Below are 24328 nucleotides of genomic sequence, written 5' to 3'. Positions count from 1 at the left end.
ATGTAGATCACTTTCCAGAGCCTGGAGGGACATGCTAAATACTGATAAAATAAAACAGTAAAGTCATTTAGCAAGTTTCATGTAATTATTTAGTAAGATTCAATAACATAACAACAAATAAAAATCCATTGTTATCTGGGCTGTTGTATAATATGGTCACAATATTCTGTGATGTGGAAGGCATGAACTTGGAGGGTTCTTCCTTTTGCCATTGTGACCCCCTATGGCAATGGCACACATCTGCTAAACATACAAAAATAATTTAGGCATTTTCTTTGGACACACAATCACACATACACACTCACACACACTATAGTAATACTGAACACTTATTCAAAAAGTGAGTTGGCTGTAAGTCACACTTTTCTCTAATATAAACAGAAACTCATACAATAATAACCTACCTAATTAAATATATAAACCCAATGAAAAATACAAATACAAATCAGTTGACTAATATTCCACTGAAAAAAAAGATCATGGAATAAAGTGTTATTATTAAAATTAAAATACAACTATTATACCTAGTCTAAAAGAGTAAATTACTTGGACTTGTTCCAGGCTAAGTCAGCAGTATGTTATGGAAATTTAACATAAAATGTATTACTTCACACTAAGGATATTGTTATTGTTTGAATGTGAGGTATCCCCCAAAAGTTCATGTGTGAGACAATGCAAGAAGGTTTAGAGGAGAAATTATCTGAGTTATGAAAGCCTTAACCCAGTCAGTGAATTCATCCCCTGACAGGATTTACCGAGTAATAACTGAAGGCAGGTATGGTATGGCTGGACTACGTGGGCATTGGGGGTGTGACTTTGTGGTATATATTTTGTATTTTATCAAGCAAATTCTTTTTCTACTTTCTGATCACCATGTGAGCCACTTCCCTCCACCACACTTTTCTACCATAATGTTCTGCCTCACCTCGAGCTCCAAGGAATGAAGCCTGCTCTCTATGGACTGAGACCTTTGAAACTGTGAGCCTCTAAATAAACTTTTCCTCTATAATTGTTCTGGTCAGGACTTTTAGTCACAGCTGCAAAAATATCTGACTAAAACAGAAAAAAAAAACTATTAGCTAAGAAAAGCTTGTTGATTTGGTGAAGTTCTATGGATAATCTCACAGTGTAATCAGTATGGGCTAAGAGGAAAACCAATTGATCTTATGATTAATTTGACCAATACAGGATGTACATTTAGATCAAAGAGTGAATATTTGAATTGACATTGACCAAGTTGGCTATCTAAATGTATCACATTAAACAAGTAATTGGCAGCATGTAGTTATATCAGACCCTGGATTTATAACTATTAATCTGACTTTATTTGGAAGTTCAGCTATTGAATTTGTGTAACTTATTTACCTCAATATATGGCTGAACTGCTGAGATTTGCTCTGTTGGAAGTTCTGAGTGACCATAAAAGGTAGCCTCAGGTAAAATAGGCAGTTTACTTACATGAGAGCACAAAATTTGAGTGACTGTAGTGAGAAAGAAAAAACTGCAATTTCTATGTTGTTAAAAAAAATCACTTCAGTACTCCAAGCCAATGTTAATGTTTCTACCTTAAAAATGAAATAAAAAGTCAAAGAACTGGAACCACTTATCAAGTTAACATTTACTTACATTGAGTTAGATTGAGTATGAAATTAAATATTAGAACAGTTATTGAAAAGTCCAACAGATATGTATACTATGAACAATGCAAAAATGTAACTAAAGAATATGAAACACTCTTAGAGTTTACCATACATTGACAACTTTAGAAAAATAGAGAATAGAACCATAATATTACAGAAATGCTATCACCTCCACTGATACGCAAAATTAAAAATTTTCCAGAATAGATTTCTTCTTAGCTAAGCATCCAACATATGATGGTTTGGGGAATTATTATAAGTAAGAGAGTTTCAGTGACAGATAATCTAAACTTGGTATCATTAATTGGAATGATATAGAGCTGCACATTTCTGACAACCATAGAAGGAGCTATCACTTCTGCAAAGTAAAAGAAACTCTTTCCTCATTCAGCCAAGGACAAGAAGAGCAATATTAATAATCTTAAAATATATGTGGATACTTATTCAGTAGATGGTTTAAATGGTTATGTGACAGAAGGAATGTCAATTGGTCACTATGAGTCCCATTCATTTCTGATTATTTCTCCTAACTTGATCAATCATAAAGCATATGTTAAACTATATTTTATGCCCTAAATAAGAAATAAATTACCAGTTTGTTGTAATTTATCACATTTTCTCTTTTGAAGTCACATTCTTTTAGAAGTAGTTCAAAATATTTTACTTCAAATTATTTTGCCATTTTGAAGATTAGGATGACTAGAAAATTTTGTCTTTAGATTGCTAGACATAATAGAATGGCACAGCATCTTCTCAAAATAAGTTTTATTAGTTAAAAACAGAAATTGATGTGCCTTATTCACCACATTGCTTGATGGCATTATCTGGACACATTTCAGAGAAAATATCATTACTTGAAAAAAATCTTAAGTGACATAGACACTGGGGCAAAGTTAGGATTTTCTGCACCTTAAATCTTCACACATTTGCATAATCAGCACAGGACTGATGGTGCTTAAATAAGGTAAAGTTTACCAAGATACACTGATATATAAAAAAGGGAAGAAAGTATATACAATATTGCAAATATGTAAGACCTTTGAACAGTTCACATGCATATCACCTGCTGAAGAAAACTGAAAAGTCAATGTATTTCTAGAAGATACTAAGAAATTCTCTTTTCAAAGGAATCTAAAAGTTGATGGTAAAAATTATGAATGATTTTTTTCAGTGATAATTAGATAGAAGTAAATAATATTCATGGTATTCTCTATAAGCCTGGTACTGTGCTAGGCAATATGCACATTGGTATCTGATTTATTTCTCTTAACAATTATGACAGCTGTGTACAAATTCCTGCTTACAAAAATATGTAAAATAAGGCTCATAAAAATTAACATTTTCTCAAGGTCAAACGGTAAGTACCATCGATTGGGAAATGAGCTCAATCCCATTAATTCAAAAGGTCTATTATTTTTGGACAATTCAAAAAATGAAAGAAGGAACACTCAGACTACTAAAATAGAACTTTAATTTTTCATATTTTATCAAACGTTCCCTTTTGGAGAAAAAAGTGAAAACAACATAGTATGATAAGTAAGTGTTAGTATATATGATAAATAATATTTTTTCAAATATATATTCTTCTCACTAGACTCTATAATACACAAAAAAGTTGCCTGGCAAGTGGTTTGGGATTAATAAAGTGTCCCTTAATTCTATGACATTGGCATTTGTCAATTTTAGCCCTCTAAATCCACTTCTTACATTAGATGAAAACAATCAGCTCTGTGTACAGGAACCAGCTGCTTATCACACAAACATAAGGAGGGGGCTTATGTCAGCTCCACTGGCACAATTCTGAATGGGACCACTCCAATAAGGAAAAAAAATCTGCAATCATTAGTACAGGATTGGTTGATAAATAACTCTTTACATAAAATAGTCTGGAGGACAAAAATGGGAAAGCCCAAAATGACTCATAATATTCAAATAGTGAATTTTGAAACTATTAGAAGGGCTAACTTTGAAGAAAATTAAAGATTTTATTCATAGATGAAGAGAATAGGTTCTTAAACCTCTTCTTTTAAAACCTTCTGTTTGCCATGACCAAGTTTTTGATAGAGTATGACTTCAAATATTTGGATTACAAAGTAAACCAACATTTTTACTTATAACCCATACAAATGTTAGATTTGTGTTAAGCAGGTAATGATAAAAGACATACAGGATACGTTTCTATTACTGAACCTTATAAAACACTTTCTTTGTTTATCAATAAATAAGTATATCATGAAGGAAGATATACTTATTTATTGATAAGCAAAGACAACTAAAAATCACAACTATATTTTGGACCATATTACTGATTACTATTCAACATTAAAGAACTTCAACTTTTGGTGGGAAATATATAGCACAGGTTTAAACTGAATCTCACCCAATTTGTTCCATTTTGTGAGATCTATGTGACCTGGTTCGATTATCTCAGCTCTCCAAGATTCAATTTATTTATTTGTAAAACATAGATAATAATTACACTTCTCTCACAGAACTACTGTGAGGATTAAGTCAGGAAATATATATAACACTAGTCATAACATTGGCATGTGGTAAATTCTACATTAGAGATAGAAATCTCTACTAGCATCAATTGCCACCACCATCATTATCAATGTCATCGTCATCATCATCATCAAAGTCATCATGACAAATGATCCAAATGGACATGGGGTATGTTATTTTTGAAAGTGTGTTTTATTCATCTTTATATTCTCATTAGTACCAACTAGTATAATATCTTATATGCATAAAACAGAAAAATATAAAGGTAAAACAGAAAAATATAAGGTATTCAATTCAAGAAATTAGTAAAATTTGTTTTCTCTCCCTCCTTAATTAATGTAAACTTAAATTTCTAATAGAAAATAAGGACTACTATCGGTTTACCCAATAAGGACCATGAATATACACTCATAGTGGGTAAAACATCCAAACCAAATCTCTCTCCTCATAAATGATCAAAGAATTTCTAATAAATTCATTTCTTGATTGAAATTTCAGAGAAGTCTAGGGATTTACATGAAGTTTTCAAAAATTTCTTTAATGACTCAGCATAAGCTTTTATTGTTTCTATATTATATACCTACATTTAAATACAAAATTATGTAAAACACTTCTTCTGCTTAAAATTGTCACAAACCTAAAACAACTGAAATGCTCCTTTTAAATACAACAAAACTGTAAAACCAATAAAAATTAGGATGACTTTTGGAGTTAATAAATTAATATAAAGAATGATTATATTTGAGTTACAAAGGATAAACAAACCCAAAGAGCTAATGCACAGCATGAAGAGTAGAATTAATAATATTAAATGCATTCTGGAAATTTGCTAAAATAGTATATTTTAGGTACTTTCACAACAAACACAAACAAAAGGTAAATCTGTGACATGATGGATATGTTAATTTGTTTAAGCATAGTAATAATTTCACTACAAATATCAAAATATCATGTTGTATATATTAATTATATAAGCTAAAAATGCAATAATCTTTAACAACTTGAAATGTAAATAATAGCTAAATTATGAACCTCTTGAATTCATCAAGCTCAGCCTGCTGAATATACTATATGAAGATCATTCTCTCATCACTTTCCCTACTGAACAATGTAAAATCTTGTTTGTGAATTAAAGTCACTTTGCCTTTCTTTAATTTGAATACCATATTTATGTATTGCACACTTCTATACTTTATTCAGTAGTCCTAGAGTACTGAAAAAGAATAACCTGACATCAAAATATTTATACATACAAATGCTAAACTGGGAAGTAAAATCTAGCAGCTGAATATACCAATATATGTAATGATAGTATATTATAATATCATGAGTAATATTATGAATGTAACATTTAATATATTTATAATATAAAATATGTTAAAAATAAAATATAAATCATTACATATACCACATATATTCATGTCAATAATCCACATAATTATATTATATTTATTTGTGATCCTCCACAAAAAGTTATCACTCATTCCCAAACACAGACATATTCCTGAGAATGTGTCCATGGATGCCCATATGAGGAGCTTGAATACTGTGGTTTTGGGCATATCTGGACAGTTTTCTCTTGCAGAACATCCCCTACAGTATTTCATGCTCTTAGTTTGAATCCCATAGATTTAAATTTTTCTAAATTTCTTTTAATTGCCATGCTCAGGCTTAGGGATCTAGTTCTCTTTTACTCCCTCTCTGAAGTCTCTAACAGGTTCCACTAGCATCCTTAATACATCCTATTTTATCCTAGCCAGATTGGAACATCTGGCTGACTGAGAAGAAGGGATTTATGCACAGATTCATTCATTCAGCACATATTTAAATGGTATCTACTTGGTACAATACCTCATGTTGGCATTGCAAGGGGGTCTATGGATAGGGTTAGGGTTAGGTTTAGGGTTAGGGTTAGGGTTAGGGTTAGAGATAATGTTGAGCCAACATGTCTTCTACTGAAGTCATCTCCATCAACAAGACCAACTCACTAACTATAGAAAACTCTACACAGTTGAATTTAAAACTTGGATTTTATTAAATTATATACAGAACACTTTCTGGGGAGACAGTTAACTTCCATATCCCCATAAAGCATCCTGCATTGCCAACAATTTAAAATACATACTAAATTCTTGAAACTTTCATTTTCCCCCATAGATAATCAACAAACATTCAACTTAGAATCCACTCAATACAACAATTAATTATTTGAGAATGATAAAAGTATCATCAGCATCCGATTAAGAAGGGATAGAGTATTAATTCAGTCAAGGTTCATTTTTCCAAAATAAAATTCAAACAAAAATGAATATCACTGTTTACTTCAAAAGTCCTCAATTGTTAAAGAAAAAGTTAAACGATGATAACCCTTTAGTTCAGTCTTCTGATGATCAAAGTTTCACTGTCATTCATAAAAGGATACTTTGAAGACTGATTTTCATAATCAATTTACAAAATAAGTTTTGATTTCATGCTGTTTTCTTAATAGCTCCCATAATTAGAACACATAGGGGCAGAGCTATAAAGAAAACCAGGGACTTCAAAAGTTAATGCAAAAGCCCCTATTAGGCTTATGAGATGTCATGTAAGAAAAATACAGGAATTCAAATGTAAAAATGATTAAAGAATAAATACTTTTCATTAAGTTATTTGTTTGAAAAGCAAGCAATTATAATCTTTACCATTTGGAACTATTTTTAGAAGCAATCATCTTTGCTTCCTTTAAGAGGCAAAATAGAGTTACATAAACTTCATCTTATGACAAAATATTATGACAATAATTTGGGAAGTCTCACAATATTACATTTTAAATAGATATCACATGGATAGTCATTCAGAGCATCATTCAGTTATTAATGTAATAAATTTGTATTGAGAATCTACTATGTGACAGAGACTGTTCTAAGTGCTGGGAATTCAGTCATAATCAAAACTGACAAAGGATTCCCTTTGAGCTATAGTAACAAAAACAGCATGGTAATGGCATCAAAACAGACATGTAGACCAATGGAATACAAGACAGAGACAAACCCATACAAATACGGTTACCTGATACTAGACAAAGGTGCCAAAAACATACACTGGAGAAAAGACAGTCTTTTTAACAAATGCTGCAGGGGAAACTGGAAATCAATAAGTAGAAGAATGAAATTTGAACCCTATCTGTCACCCTGCACAAAAGTCAACTCAAAGTGGATCAAAGACCTAGGAATTAGATCAGAAACTCTGCAACTGTTAGAAGAAAATGTAAGCCCATCATTGTATTATGTTGGCTCAGGAATCAACTTCCTTAACAAGACTTCTAAAGCACAAGGAATAAAAATCAAAATTCAGTAAGTGGGATGCCATCACATTAAAAAGCTTCTTCACAGGAAAGGAAACAATTCAAAGCATGAAAAGAGAGCACATAATGGAAAATGTTTACCACCTGCTCCTCCAATAGGGCATTACATCCAGAATATACAAAGAATTCAAAATCTTAACACCAAAAGAAGAAATAACCCAATCATAAATGGGCAAAATAATTAAAAAGACACTTCTCAAATGATACATACAAATACTTGAAAAAAATGTTCAACTTCTCTAGAAATTAGGGAAATGTAAATCAAAATGACACTGAGATTTCATTTCACTCCACAATCTGAATGGCAATAATCAAGAATATTAGTTTAAAAAAAAAAAAAAAACTAAAAACAAATTGCAGAAAGATCAGTACTGTAGAGGGAGGGGAGCAGAGACAGCTTTGGGGAACAGGGAAATGCTGGGGACTTAATTAGAACAAATTATATTCCATGCTTTTTTGATTATGTCAAAATGCATCTTAAAGTTTTATATACCTAAAAAGAATCAACAAAAATTAAAAACTTCTGTACAGCAAAGTATAAACCAAAAACAAAGAAAAAACTGTCTTCAAGTAGCTTACATTGTGGTGTGCGGGGAATGGATGATAAACAAAATAACAAAGTATATAGTATGTTAATGATAAATGCCCTAAAAAAATAAATCAAGTGATGATAAGTTATTTAGTTGGAGTGGTATCATTGAAATATTTAAATAAGGAAGTGAATTTGGTGAGGAAACAACATCCTTTAATTATCGCCATTCTTTGAAGGTTCAGGATCTTTAAGAGAAAGTTAAGAGAATATAATTCCTCAATATTTTTAGCTCCAAGAAAATTTCTGGAAAATAATTTTAATATACAAAGATAACAAAGAGTAATAAAGAATGACCAATGGTCCTTATGACAGTGAAATTTGCAGAACTAAGTATTTGTTGGTAGAATACAAATTTAAGTGGTGTTTATCAAAGACTCCAGACATGAAGCAATGGTGAGGACATGGGAATGAGAAAGAGACAATTAATTACCTTGATTTGATCAGTATTTATTATATGCATGTATTGAAATATCACACTGTACCCCATAAATATATACAACATTATGTGTTAATCAAGTTTTTTTTTTAAAGTTTGAGATAGAAATGTGAACTACCCTGATCTAATCTTTATATACTGTGCACATGTTTCAAATCATCACACTGTACTCCACAAATTTGTACAACTAAAATATTATTAATAATTTATTATAAATTTAAACAACTAAAATACAAATTAATAAATTAATTTATTAAAAAATATAAAAACTAAAAGAAATACATGATCTCATATATATTTCTGAATTCTTAAATATAGAAGAAAGGGATATCCTGATCCTAACTCTTTGGGCTTTTTAAGAAGTATCACTGATTGACTACCAAGAAATATTTGGAACTGTACTTTCTCTTTGTTATTGAGTCCTTTTCATGGGTCTGTTCAAGGATACTTCCTGTAGTTCTCAGAAGAGAAAGAGAAACATTTGTTGACTTCCACGGAAAGCTTAGCTCTTTAGAGCCACTGTGGGATGGAGAAGCAAAAAAAGTGGTCAACACTGAGGAAAAGTGTTGGCAAGAGACTATTAGTCTTGTGATGTCCCAGTCACCTGTAGTCATATAAAGAGACTACTTAATGTGAACCTCAAAATATGATGTGAAATAAATGTAAAAATGAATATGATTTTTATTCTTAAGAAATATTTCTATATCCTGAAATAGTCTAGCATTTTCTTCCGAGTTAAATATCAGAGTTCAAGGGCTCCTGAGGTTAACAAGGTACAAATGCTTCTGAATTTATCTTTCCTACCATCAAAACTACATTTTAATGGCTATGTCATCCTGATACTCCTGAGGCTAGACAGAAAAAGTGAGCCTTGCACAGAATTCTTAGGATCAATACAAAGGAGTGTCAGGCCAAAAATAATGTGTGCTCAATCTCAGAATACAAAGAAGACTAAATGGAGTCAGTATCATCAGGTGGTCACTGCACTCATTTCCAGTTGAGACTGAAAATAACTATGTGCAGGAATGAAAATAGCTCAATGCAGAACCACTGGAAACCGGTGCAAAAGCCATCTGAGCTATAATTACAAAGGAAAGGAGAATCATATGAAAATACTGGTGTATGATAGAAAAACCTATGTACATCAAGAACATTTCCCTTTTCTAAAAACCTTTAATGTCATATTGGATGGGACATGCTTCACAGTTCAGCTATTTCTAGAACATTAAAGAATCTACAAATGAAAATGTCACATCCTCTGGAACTGTGTTTTCTGTCTTGTGCTTTGTTTCTTGTTTTTCTCCATAAGTTACTGGCTTTGAAGGCAGCCTCTTATCGACTAGGAGTTTGGAAACTAAAACTAAGTGACCTTTTCCTATGCCAAATTAGGAGTTATATTTTTCCCTTTCCAGTATTCATATATTTGCTAGTTTTCACTTACATTGGGAGCAAATATGACTGGTATTGACTTCAATGTTTCTACAGTTGGAAAAAAAATCATCCATTTACCAATTGTTACAGTTTAGATATGAGGTGTTCTCCAAACACTCATGTGTAAGACAATGCAAAAACATTTAGAGATCACTGATTGGGTTATGAGAGTCTTAACCTAATCAGTACATTAATCCCCTCATAGGGATTAACTGGTAACTTTAGGGAGATCAGGTGTGGATAGAAGAGGTAGGTCCCTGGAGGTGTGCATTGGGGTATAGATTTTGTCCTTCTTGAATGGAACTCTCTTTCTTTGCTTCCTGGTCTGCTGTCCTAAGCTATTTTCTTCCACCAGACTCTTCTGCTGTGATGTCCCACCTTGATTCTGGCCCAGAGCAGGAGAGACTTCTATCTATGGACTGGGACTTCTGAAACCATGAGGCCCAAAGAAACTTTTCCTCCTTAACACTGTTGTCATCAGGTCTTTTGGTCATAGCAGTGAAACAGCTGGCTAAAATACCAATATTTACTGTTTATCTACTTTTCTTCCTATCAGTGATCTAGATGTGGGATTTACAGAATTACTTAAGGATTTTCTGCCTTCAAGTAATTCATCATTACACAATGGCAGGATCTATGCTTTTAAAGTTGTCTAAAAATGACTTTGATCGTAAAAAGAAAGCGTGAACAAAGTCTGTGAAGTTATGGAAATGACTATGTGTTTTCCCTAAACACTTCTGCTTCCATAAGTGCAGAGTTTGGGCCAAGCACAGGTCCTCTTGATTACCACTTCTCTGCCATGCTTCTTAGCAGCCAGGGATGGCTTTCTATGGGGCTGTGACTGCTGAATGTCAATGGCAGTTCTTATGAGCTAGATTTTGATTTTGTCCTCAAAACAAGAGAAGTATTCATTTAACTTATTACGTACATCCAGTCTAATACTTTTTGGCAGGAAAATCAAAATTCTAAAAAGATCATATACATTCTTTGGAAAAGATATTTAGATAGAGTAAAATGGTAGATACATTGATTTATATGATGTTTCAAACAAATGTTATGTATTGTATTATGATAACAATGGTCCCACAGAAAGTCGTTTTAAAACTGAAGAATATATTTAAGCATAGGAGATTAGGGTGATGCTGAAAGAAGTGGCATGGTGGAAGATGGGTGCGGTTTGGGGTGATGAGCCTAGTACTCTCTCATACTATAACATCATTTACATATCATCATCTTTGAAAGCCTTTTACTTCCTATTTATATAAATTCAGAAAAGTTCTAATGAACCTGTTACTGAAAATTATATATTCTTTCTTCTATTTCTAACTAGGAATATATAAAACCCTTGTTATGCTGACCACAGATATTTTAATCAGACTGATATTTAATCAGATTTTCTCTCACTAATATGGCCTTACTTGTATACAAGAGAGCATACCATTGAATGGTGAAGAATACAAGATAAAGTGTGAATTGAACTTTGCCTTCTTAATAATTAAATGTAATTTAATACTGACAAAAAAAAGGTTCCTTTAATTAAGCTTTTCACTGTGATTTTTTGTTCAAGGTTGAAATATAAAAGGATAACATGGTTCTCACACACAAGTGAATGTGGGTTTCTGCAAACATATATTTACATACATATCCATATACACATCAAATGTGGGGTAATATATTGCCAGTCTATTTGTGTTCACCTACCAATGCTTTAGCAAAGTCCTATTGCTGTTATCAAAAGTCAACAAATTTAGTAGGTTTTGACTAAGTTTCAGAGCATGTTAGTGCTAAGTTCAGTGCATATGCTATGAGACTGCTCATACTTTTAAGTTTCCAAGTTTAAATAATTATTACTTGCTAACTTATAAAAAATGCTTAACTTTTAGGTTTTTTAGAGTATTTATTCTTCTAATCAAGTAAACTGTTTTAATATTAATTACCACAATGTGCTGAAAGGAAAATAAGAAAATTAAGAGTTAGTACAAGTAGAAAGGTAATCTTTGTAGCCTGAAACTGTTGGTTGACATAGAGTGAACAAGACTGAAAGAAAATCTGGCCAAAGAAAAGGGAAGGGGAAAGGAAGAGAGTTTAAATAACACATCAAGAGTACAAAGGGAAATTATTTTCTTCAAAAGGGAGTGCTAGGATACAATTCAGAATTAATTCCATAACACGTTTGCATGGTTTACACCTGTAGACTGACTTATACATTCTTCATGAGACACAGTTATATGTTTTCTTTAGGACCATGTGAATCACAGTTCAGAGTTGCAAGCTTTGATGTGATTAGTTGTAAGAAAGGCAGTGTCCCCAGCCACATCAATGTTTATAGCAGCACAATTCACAATAGCAAACTATGCAGCCAACCTAGATGCCCTTTAGTGGATGAATGGATAAAAAAAAAATGTGGCATATATACACAATGGAATTTACTCAGCATTAAAAACGAACAAAAAACATGGCTTTTGCAGGTAAATGAATGGCATTGGAGAAGATAATGCTATGTGAAATCAGCCGAACCCAAAAAACAAATACCGAATGTTTACTCTGATATAGGGAGGTTGACTCATAGTGGGATTGGGAGGGAGAGCATGGGAGGAATAGATGGAGTCTAGATAGGGAAGAGGGGTGGGAGGGAAAGGGAGAGGGCAGGGTATTAGCAAGGATGGTGGAATGTGATGGATATCATTATACAAAGTACATACATGAAGACTTGAATTGGGTGTCAACATACTTCATATACAAATAGAAATACAAAAATTGTGGTATATATGTATATAAAGAATTGTAATGCAAAAAAATAGCGTTACCTTAGATTAGGTAGCAGGAAGTGAAAGGAGGGGAAGGCAGGGGATGTGGGGATAAGAAAGATAGTAGAATGAAATGGACTGTATGTGTATATGTGATTATATGGCCAATGTGATTCTACAATATGTATACTCAGAAAAATGAGATATTATAGCTCATCTATGTATGATACATCAAAGTATATAAGTGCATTCTACTGTCATGTATAACTAATTAAAACAAACAAATAAATTATATATATATATAAAAGAAAGGCAGAGTCCCATAAGGAGCTGAGAATAATCTGACCATGACACTTAAGGAAAATCCTTAGAAGTTCTTCAGGAGCTTTCTTTTTAGCAAGTATCACTACGACTTTATACAAACTATTCACAATATTATAACTTAATACAAAGTGATTATTTACAAAACATACTTGAGGCAAGCATTTGCCTAATGCTGACCAGAAACTTACAATTATAAAGGTAAGGCATTAATAGGAGTAATAACCTAGCAGGTGTTCTGTTCTATTTTAAAGTGACATCTTAGCAACATGGTAGTAACATTTATTTAAAAAATCACTAAGTTATTTAACTTGTGTTTAAATTCTAACAATAAGTATTATTGGTTTCTTTGAGATTAAAAATTTAAAATATATTGTAATTATCCTGAAAAGTGATTTCCTGGGCTCATAATTCCTTAGTAGCTTAAAACTTTTACCATATTCTTGTTCAGATCTTGGAAATCTCAACTTATACAATTTTCACCCTAGCACTTTCTTTGGTTTGGATATAAAATGTCCCTCCAAAAGCTCATGAGGCAATGCAGGAATATTGAATATTCAGAGGTGAAATGATTATAGTATGAATACTATAACATAATTGGTAGAATAATCCTTTTGATGGATTAATAATTTGAATGAATCACTGGATGGTAACTAAAGGCAGGTAGGAAGTGCTGGAAGTCACAGAGAGCATGCCCTAGGGTACTGTATTCCAACACTGGAGCTCTCAACTCCCCTGCTTCAGTGAGCATAGGATCCCTCCTCCATGACCTTCCACCATGATACTCTGCTTCATCCTGGGCCCAGGCAATGAAGTCAGAGGACCATGGACTGAGCCTCTAAAACCATGAGCCCCAAATGAATTTTTTTCTCCTCTAAGTTGTGCTTTCATCAACAAAAAGTGGACCAACACTGCTCTTCTATGCTTTAACCAATATTTGACTAATTAGGGTATTGGCTTCATATTCAGACTTAAGGCAATGGGAAGATCATGTGGGTAAAGTAAAATGAAATTGGATATTTTTAGATTCTAAACACTTTAACTTACTTTCTAGAATTAGGAGAGAGAGAGAGAGAGAGAGAGAGAGAGAGAGAGAGAGGCTGAAATATGCTTTATAATCAGCTTCAGAGTTTTCAAGGAAATGCCTCAAGGAAAAATAAAAATTGTTCAGCATGATCAACTTGATTGCATGTGCATCCTGTTCTAGATAGAACTATAAAGTAAGGTAAATAAATCACGTAAATCCACTGACTGTGCACTTATTTAAAAAAAAAAAAAACTAATGGATTTCAATTTTGAGTTTTACATTTCCTGAATAGTTGTCTATTAAACCTAATGAGAAAGTACTGGTTTCCTCTGCTTTCTTTCTTCCAACTGAGTGGCATAAGTCAGTTTTAAATATAAATTTTTTTCATGCTCAAAATAAAAAAAATTCTTTAGAAATAAAATTTCAATCTAATAAAAAACGCTTATTATCATACATCATACAAACAATTTGTTCATAATGTTGGTGTACTTAGTTTCTTTACAATTTTTACCAATAGTTTTGGCTAGTAATTGGGAGATCTTATTTCTGAGAATAATAGAATCATTTGCAGATATAACTAAAATTATAAATTACAAGTCTATGTACTATTGTACCCCCATTAACTTATTTTTATTTTTCTATGTAACATGAAAAAGGCTTGCATTCATCCTTCACATTATATCAAATTAAAAAGATAATAAATATTGGGCAGAATGTAACCACAAATAAATTTTCCATGTTTTTCTTTTGCCTATCATATTATTATCAAAAAAGTTAAGATTCTTCCTTTAAGCAAGGATATAATTACAATAAATACCTTTTACATAATAAGAATTAAATTATATGTAATATTTTGTTAATTCTTTAGCAATTTATTCTGAGAACTTTACATATCTTTAAATATTTTGTTAGGAATATCTTTCTTTGGTGTTTTCACAACTCCTAAAGAAACCAGTTTGTGAAATTAAAATAATTTATTTAACTAACTCACTACTGTTAGAAAGTCATCAATGTTCTTGAAATAAATATATCTAAAACAATTTTTAATAACAGATCAATATGTCTACTTATGTTCTTCCTCCCTACTTACGAATATTAGGTAGAAAGCTGATTCCATTTGTGAGGAAAGAACTTTTATCTGTCATTTTTGTCAGAGTTTTCCATACATTGTGGCCATGATTGTGTTCCATGATTTGTAGTCAATATCTATATATAACTAGATATTTTCCTCACAGAAAAAAAATGTTTAATAACATATTAGTAAAATGTTATGCTACATACAAAAAGGAAATACTGCATACAATAAGAATCTAGAAAGAAGTTATTAAATACTGTCCATGCATTAGTGAGTTTATTTGTAAAGCTATTACTGAACTCTTTCAATTGCTGTGTGTTACATTTTATTTTTGTCATTTCCCAAAGTCATACTTCTGAGGAATTTGTGCTGTATCAGAAGCCACTGGAGGTCCCAAGATGTCAGGCTCCAATTCATCATCCATACACCCCTGACCTAGAGACCCTATTTGCTTCAGAACAAACATGTGCTTTATAAATGGGAAGAGGGAAGGCATAAATGAATGAACAAAGTCAGTGACATTCTATAACATGCAGGCAGTCATAAAAATGTAGTCCACATTGGTTCTATTTCTAGTATTATTAATGATTATATTAGCAACTAATTCTGGAGAGTTCTGTAGTATTCCCATATAAAATATTTATGACTATCACTATACCTTCTTTGTGGGGTCGGTATTTTTGTATTTCTGAACGTTATCTGAAGTTATCTAAAATTCAAACTTTTTTTTTTTTTGGCATCAGGGATTGAATCCAGGTGTTTTGTTTTGTTTTGTTTTTTACCACTGAGCCATATCCTCAGTCCTGTTTTTTATATTTAATTTTGAGACAAGTTCTTACTAAGTTTCCCAGGCTGGCCTTGAACTTGTGATCCTCCTGCCTCAGCCTCCTGAGCTGCTGGGATTACGGGCATGAGCCACTGTGCCTAACCAAACTAATTGTACAATAAATGCTGTAAGCTTATTTTCTTATACATTCATATTTTTACATATTAGATGTATTTATTTATTGTAGTTTATAAGGTAAGTTATATTTTCTTTAGGAAAGAAGATATATAACTCAGGATAGAATAGGTTATGCTGCTAATAAACAAATCCTGAAAGTCAGTGTCATATCATTAGAGTATCATAATCAATATTAATGAGAAATTTATATTTCATTGACCTTAAGTAAGCTTTGTATCCACAAAACTCCAAGGTAGCTATTCCATATATGATGAGTCAGTGAAGGAAGCCACCTTGACCTTGTGGCTCCACCACATGGACACAGGGTATTTGGAGAGATGCTGGATAAGGGTGTAGAAATGTTTCTTGATCCTGCCCATGTATCACACATACCTGCCTCAATCATACCAGGCAGAAGTTTACATAGACTGGCTAACTTGAGATGTTCGTAAAATACAGTTTCACTATATTTAAAAAAGGTGTACTAAGAATCAAATATCTTCAAAAGTTTTCCAGACTATAAGCATAAATGAGTTATAGATGTGAGATTTTAAGAGTGAGTTAAAGAAAAGGCAAATTTGACATTTCCCTGGCAGTCACCTGAAGAAGTTTGTGTATATTTTGTTTAAAATAAATAACTTTTAACTCGTATTTTTTCAAAGATTGTTTAGCAGCAAGGAAACTAAAATTGACCAAATGTGATCTTTAACATGATACATTGTCTAATTTTTCTGAGACGTAATCCATCAAATAATAATAATAGTTCAATAATCATTACTATTTCCCTGACATATGTTATTACACTGGTAGGGCTGCATGAAAGGAACTAAAATATTATCAGTGATATTTTCAAATCCATACTAATTACATTATCAACTTTAGAATTTTCATGATGCATAGAAAACACACTGGCTTACTTTCCTGTGCTATGTTAGAATCATTTTATTTCATGCCTAAGAAATAGTTAACCTTGGAGAAGAATCACATTAAAATTTCTTATATAAAAAACTGACATGAGTAGAGATCTATCTGCCTTAAAAAACTATTAAAATTTTCTGGCCACTTATTTCAGTTTTATTGTATTTTCAGTTACAAATGAGTTCTTCTCTTAAACAGGCATATAAATTTCCAGTATAGATTAAAGTAGAAGACATGAGCCATTTGCTACTGAGAAAAGTAATATTACAACTAAGATTTTATCGCCCTCTCAGTCCTTAGAATAGTTCCAATATATAATTCTTTCTAAAAAAAGAAGAAGAAGGTACGAATCTTAAGCAAAAAAGCAAATTACTCTTGCCAAATTTTTGAGATGTTGGCATTTTTGAACTGTTACTTAACAATGAATTTTAAAGTTATGTTGAAAGCAGAAATTATCTCTGAAGATTTATATAGCTAGGTAATTCAGTAAAGAATCACATTTTTGTGAACCTGCTTGTACAAAGCTGTATTATAGTAATAATAATCGTTATGGCAAATGTCTTGTACAGTTAACAAAAGACATTTCTATAATTATTTTATTCAGTTAGTATTCACTTAAAATGCTATATAGTATATGTCACAGGGGAATATACAGTGGCCACTAAGGGAATTCTATTATTTATTCCTAATTCCCACAAAATATTCCATGGGAGGAAAAAAAAAAACCTTTCTTTTACTTCAGTAGGCATGAGATTAATCAGGGGAGATCGGAAAATTTTGTGATTCTGTTTTAAAATCTGCATTCAAACCAGGTGCAGTGCACAACTGTAATCCCAGTGACTCTGGAGGCTAAGGCAGGAAGGTCACAAGTTCAAAGTCAGACTCAGCAATTTACTGAGGCCCTAGGTAACTTGGCGAAATCCTGACTCAAAATAAATAATAATAATTTTTAAAAAGAAGGGTTGAGAGTGTGGCTCAATGGTTAAGTGCTTCTGGGTTCAACACCCAGCACCAAAAAATAAAAAGTAAAATTTGCATTCAAAATATCTTTGTCAAAATTATACCTACTTAAATAAAGTTATATAAACTTTGGATTTTTATTATTTCATTTCTTTTAAATATTGTGTTTTAGATGTAGTTGGACACAATACCTTTATTTCTTTTTTTTTTTTAATGCGGTGCTGAGGATCGAACCCTGAACCCGACACATGCTAAGTGAGTACTGCTGAGCCACAACCCAGCCCTTATTATTTCATTTTAATTTGTCATTTTTTAATACCTCAAAACGTTAATCCTGGCATGTGGTAATCTTAAGGTAAATTTAAAAATAATGCATATACCCTTTAAATTTATCATTTTCATATTTTAAATGATATATAACTATAAATATGAGCTATAAATAACAAATGTGAAATATAACAACATAAATATGAAATATAAATTATATATGTGTGTATGTGTATGTGTATATATATATATATATATATATATATATATATATAATCAGTCTACCATTTTCCTTCAAGGAAAGAATTTTTTTTTTATTTGCCTTCAATGTTAGTCTTTCCAACTTTCCAACGTCCACTGATTTATAGCTATTTATAAGCACTTATTTGCTTCTTTCTCCTTCCTCTTAAAGGACATAGTCTAGTAGAACAAGTATTAGTTAACAAAAAGTAATAAATTGATAATTAAGTTGCTTTAATGGGGGCCACATTATATATACAGTGTGGGCAAAAGAAGAGTGACACATAAGCTGGATGGTGTGTCCCATAAGGTTATTGAGGGCATGATATTTCTGATATTAAATTTAGGGGATATATACAGTTGTCATAGTGAGGAGACTGGTACAAGCCTTCCAGGCAGAAAGGAAGACATGAACAAAGTCATCGGAATACGATGGAACATGGATGCCTATTAAAATATTTGCCATTTAAAAGAATAATGTAAAATAATTAGATTGTTTTCCTATTCTTACATATGAAGCTTTAGAGAGTCTAAGTATCCAAGTGTCAGGCTCAAGGGTAACCTATGTCCACTTGACTCCACAAACCTCTGTCTTAACACCATATTCTCTTCTCCTGAAGAGAGAGAGATGAGAAAGGTCAATTACAAGCAAAATCAGTAAGCTTAAAAATTTTGTATTATCTTGGAAAACTAATAACAGATTACTGAAAACTTACAACTGACTCACAGGTTAAATAAAATGTATTTTACAAAACTGATAATAGGAAAAGGAATCAAGTTTTAATAATCACAGTATAAACCCTGTCTGTACCCACCACACTTGTTCTAGTTCTTTGACTTCTCTAGATACACTTTTTCCTTCATTAAATGAAAAAAATAAAATATAATATTATGAAATAAAGATTTCAAATATATATATATATTAGAATTTTATTTTAAAATTCATCTATAGCCTCTATCTCCCTGATTCTTCTAAAAAGGATCAAACAAGTTAAGTCAGCATTATTACTTTCATCTTTAGAGGACTAAATTAACTTTCACAGAAGTATGTGACTTGTCAAATCACAGCTGCCAGATGTCTGACTCAGAATTTGAACCCAGTTTTTTTCAATTTCAATTTCAACTCTTCCTTCAATACCACATCTAACAAAACTAAACAACACATCAAATTTGAATTTAAAAATACCCTAATTTCAGCTTCGGTCAAAACATTAAGAGACACTGTGTAAACAGAAGACATATACTGAAAAGTCCTTCTCCTATTTGAGAGAAAATGCCAGAACTACAGATTCTGCCAATACAATGTAAGAAACAGCTGAGCACATGAAAAATTTCAGTGAGTCATGTGAATGCTTTAAAGGAGATAAGAAGCATGTAGAAACTTAGAAAACTTAGTGTGTATGATTTTTTATCACTGACATTTTAGCATCCAACTGATATAAAAATTGGTTGAGCTTCAAGTTTTTCAAGATTTTTGAAAGGCAGAATTAGCTAATGAATCGAAATAGAAAAAGTCAATAGGCAGTGGATAAAACTGAATATCACCATTCAGTTCAATCTTTCAAAGAGGGTCATTTCAGGTCTAGGGATTCTAAAAGAAAGCTAAGTATTTCTATCTAAATATATTTTATACTTCAAATAATATATAGCATGCCTTTATACTCATGCTATACATTATTTTATATTTGTGTCATATAAATATTTTCATATAAAATATAAACGATGGTCTTTAAAAAATAACAGTAAGGGAATATCAAATGTTAGTAAATGAATATATTTGAGAGTTTTCAATAATTTACTCTCATAGTAAGGCAACAAAATTCTGAAATTGGTTTTTGAAAACTTGTCAAAGGATTCTTGTGAGGACTGCTAATTTATAACAGCTGGCTCACAGTGTTTGAGTGTGACTATCCTCCACCACTCTAAGAAACCTTTCTTCTGATGACTGCAATTCATCTAAAATTCAGTAGAAGTTCAAGAAGAAAGAACAAAATACAGACAAAAAGTCATGGGGACTTTAAAAAAGAGCTTTCTTCAATTGAGAGACAGAAAAGTTTGCTATGATGACTAATATTCTTTATAGGATTATTTTCCCCTCAAAGCCCTGCATATCTAATTTTGATTAAATGAATGTGACTTGCTACTTTTTGTAGGTCATGCTGGCCTTAATTGGGGGCAGAAAGGGGATATTTTATAACATTGAGGAATAATTTCATAATCATTACAACACCCACACAAACAGACTTAATTCATTTATAAACTTGAGCTTCGTCAGGAAAATGCTCCATTAACTGGCTTTTCAAATGCCAGAGAATGGTTCATTAGCTTTAACTGTAATATTATGATGACAACTCATGTAATAGAATAGAGACTCATATCTTTTTATCTACATAAAAATAATGCAGTCTCTGATGAATTTAGGATTTCTGACAGTTCGCTTATCAAGCCTTGATATAAATTCATGCAGCATATTGAAAAGGAATATTTCCACTGTTATGGTACATTTAAGCTGACAAGGAATAGGACTGAACAATGATTCTTTGATCTAAAAAGTCTTTGTAAGGTATGCAATAAGCATTATGGCCACCTAGCATTTACACAGAGGAGACTGAAAGGAATCTAGATTTCCAAGTATATTCTGGCTAGAAGAGGCAGGGACAGAAGTACTTAGTTAATAACTTCTTTATAAACTGTTATTTTTATAGTGTTTTATGGGATGCACTTTGTGTATTCCTTCAAAAATTTATGTTCCCCAGTAAATAAGTAATATCTACACAAATTAGAAATTCCATAGTTTAAGAGACTTTAGGGATTTCAATGTGCATCCACTGCGCAAGAGGCAAATGGTCTCTTTTACAAGTGATCACTTCTTATAGAGTTGATTACAAGGTAGACATATGCCAGGTTCCTTTTTCAAAAAGGGCTAGGGGCCCTGTAAACACTGGGATAAGTTCATGGTTTGGCTGAATAGGTGAGGACTAGTGAAAGTCATCCAAAAAGTATTAGATGTGCACCTCAAGTGATTATTAAAACCTACCAGGGTGATTCTGGATGAAGGAAATGATGTGTACTAGGGCCGAAGAAACACAGAGGGTAAAGGTAAAGAAATGACAAAAGGAAAAGTGAATTTGGGAAAAGGAAAGTAGTCATATAGAACACACAATATAGGTTATCAGGCAAAGCCCATGAGGAAGGACTTAAGTTACCCTTTAAAGATTCTAAAATTTATATGAAAATCTACGGGAAACAGTCAAGAAAGTCTCTTAATTAAGATGAAAGTCTGTATTAAGAAGCTTAATTTGTTGGCAGTTTGGAAGATAAAACTCACATAGGGCAAGACAAAGAGAGAGATACTCTCTATATTTAATTGTTATGTGGCTTCTAATCTTTTCGAAAATGTAGAGTGGAGATAGAAACATTTTGAAGTTATTTAGTTCAAATGGAATTTTAATAGAAAGCAGGACTTGTCAGCCAATATCCTGTGGTATTTTCCTAAGCTCCAATGTGATACCCTCCTGTGTCAAAAAGAAAATTTTTAAAGAAAAAGTCAGCCAAACAAGTTTTGTTAATATATAAACATTTCAATTTCATCCATGAATTCCGAGTAGTTTACCCATGGGTCTATCTTGAAATTATGAAGACTAGGTATTTTGAGATTTAAGTGTCTATATTCATGACCACTTTCCCCTATGTGGGTGGGAACACACCTTAGGGACATGTCCTAAAAGTATGGAAGGTCCCTCCTTACTGTAGTACTGATATTCTAGAACAATTAATTTCATTATTACTCTCAAAAAAGAAGAGCAATTTAAAGCTAAGTCAATTCTAAGAAGGAGGTAAAGAGCTTTTCAGATTTGCATATGAATCACTTCTAGTGAAAGCTTTTTCTGCTTTAGAATGTGAGAAGATGAATGCTCACCGGTTATTCTCAATTGCCCTGTGACAGTTAATACCAGTTAGAAAAAGAGCAAGACCTAGGTGCAGGTGCTGTTCTCCAACCAGCAATGGGAGCAGGTTGTTGTAGTCTTTTGCCTTTTTTGTGGAAGAAAAGGGAAGTAAATTAATTCTATAGTACAAAATCCAGTCCTAGATCAGAGGGAAGCAAAACAAGATAAGAAAAATGCCAGGATAGAAATAATCACAATAAAAAATCAAATAAGGGCTGGAGATATAGCTCCATTGACAGAGTGCTTGCCTCACATGCATAGGCCCTGGGTTCAATCCCAGCACCACACACACACACACACACACACACAAAAAAAAATATCTATCCTGAACTGAATAACAAATTAGACTCTGGAGGAAGTCTTGGCACATTGACAACTAAGATAAAAATTCTGAAAGGACTCAGACATAAGTCACTGTAAGGTATCATTTTCCAGAGAATATTCTAGTGAAGTAAAAGGATCCCTGAGGGGAAACGAATCTGAGGGCACAAATCTGAAGTAAAACTTTATAAAGGGAATTCAATTCACAGACTTCTAACTTCGGTCCAGAAAGTCCAGGTTCATAAAGACTTGTGGTTGAAAGGCTGGTGGCAGCTATTCCATTTTGGGACTTAGCAGGGAGCTTTGATCCCACAGTATTTGACAGAGCTAAATTTAACAGTCCTGTTCCTCTATGAAAAAAGAAACCTATCAGATAAGAAAGAAGTTCATCACAAAACAAAAAGACAAATTTCTTTTCATAGTTTCGACTCTCTGTGCAAAAGTTCTAGAATTTTCATTCTGTTAAAATAGGAAAATTGCTACATAATGGGTCTACGATTTAATAAGACATATTTTCCGTTGTAAAAATAAAATTAAAAGTCATTACAAATTGTGTTATTATTCCCTGTATCTACAAACTATGAAGATGTCTTCATTAAAAAAACATAAAAAATAAAAAAATAAAACTATCTTCTTAAATGTACTAAATTACTTTGCAAAGGGAAAAAAAATCAGAATAGAACAACAACAACAACAAAACAACTTTATACATTGCTCAATAGCACAACAACAGTAATATTAAAGTTTGAATTCAGCTATACATGAAAACAGTCCTTAATTTTTTCCATTTTTAGATCAATTTGATTTAAAGTTATTCTAGACCTATAAGAAAAGTAGAGACACATGGAACATAGGTTTTAAAGAGAAATTATAGTGAATAATTTGGCTACTCAAGATTTTAAGAAAAACAAGTTTTTCCTAAGATCTAAATTCACTAAGAATATTATAATATTATCCTAAATATCAAGAAAATTTCAGCTACACAGTTTGCACCTTCTACACCAATATCACAGATTCAGCAGTCCCACTACTGGTTATATAGCCAAAAAAAATGAAATTGATATGTCAAAGACATACATGGACTTCCATGTTTACTGTAGCACTATTCTAAGAGCCAAGAACTGGGAACAACCAAAGTGTTCACCAAGGAATGAATGCATAAGTAGTATGATGTACAAATATACAGTGGAATACTTACTATTCAGCTATAAAAAGAAGGAAATCCTGTTATCTGCAGTAACATGGATAAAACTAGAGGACATTATCCTAACAGAAACAAACCATGCATAGGGAAAAAAACACATGACTTCACTCATGTGGAATCTAAAAATGCTGAACTTACATAAATAAAGAGTTGAATAGTGGTAGCCAGAGGCTGGCAGAGCTGAGGGAGATGTTGAGGAGATGCAGAGGAGAAGTTGATCAAAGGATGCAAAACTTCAGTTAGAAAGAATAAATTTGAGGGATCTGTTGTACAACACAAGAACCATAGTTACTCACAATATAATGTATCCTTGAAATATGTAACAGATTTTAAGTATTCTCATCACAAAACAGTAACTATGTGAAGCAATTCATATGTGTATTTATATTCACATATATATCAAAACCTCAT

At 32.1% G+C, this 24328-nt stretch overlaps 1 protein-coding gene and 1 long non-coding RNA gene across 9 annotated transcripts in view; both read right to left on the bottom strand.

Moving 5' to 3' along the window:
• Kcnd2 (potassium voltage-gated channel subfamily D member 2) overlaps window positions 1-24328 on the bottom strand; it is a 457488-nt gene that overhangs the window by 335066 nt on the left and 98094 nt on the right. The window lies entirely within an intron of this gene.
• Window positions 1-24328, bottom strand: part of LOC131423320 (uncharacterized) — a 48091-nt gene that overhangs the window by 7678 nt on the left and 16085 nt on the right. For 3 of the 5 annotated variants that reach the window (XR_009224713.1, XR_009224717.1, XR_009224715.1), the window contains one exon: window positions 1-24180. This exon is cut by the window's left edge and continues 7678 nt beyond it. This is a non-coding gene — a long non-coding RNA (uncharacterized LOC131423320). The remainder of the gene's footprint in view (window positions 24181-24328) is intronic. The other 2 variants (XR_009224714.1, XR_009224716.1) reach the window with 2 other exon arrangements.

This window comes from Marmota monax, unplaced genomic scaffold (genome assembly GCF_021218885.2).
Source record: "Marmota monax isolate L192 unplaced genomic scaffold, Marmota_monax_Labrador192_F-V1.1 WCK01_AAM20220418_F8-fsc00027, whole genome shotgun sequence".
Taxonomy (NCBI): domain Eukaryota; kingdom Metazoa; phylum Chordata; class Mammalia; order Rodentia; family Sciuridae; genus Marmota; species Marmota monax.
Note: the sequence above shows the minus strand (reverse complement) of the source record. Positions and strands in the feature narration are given on the sequence as shown.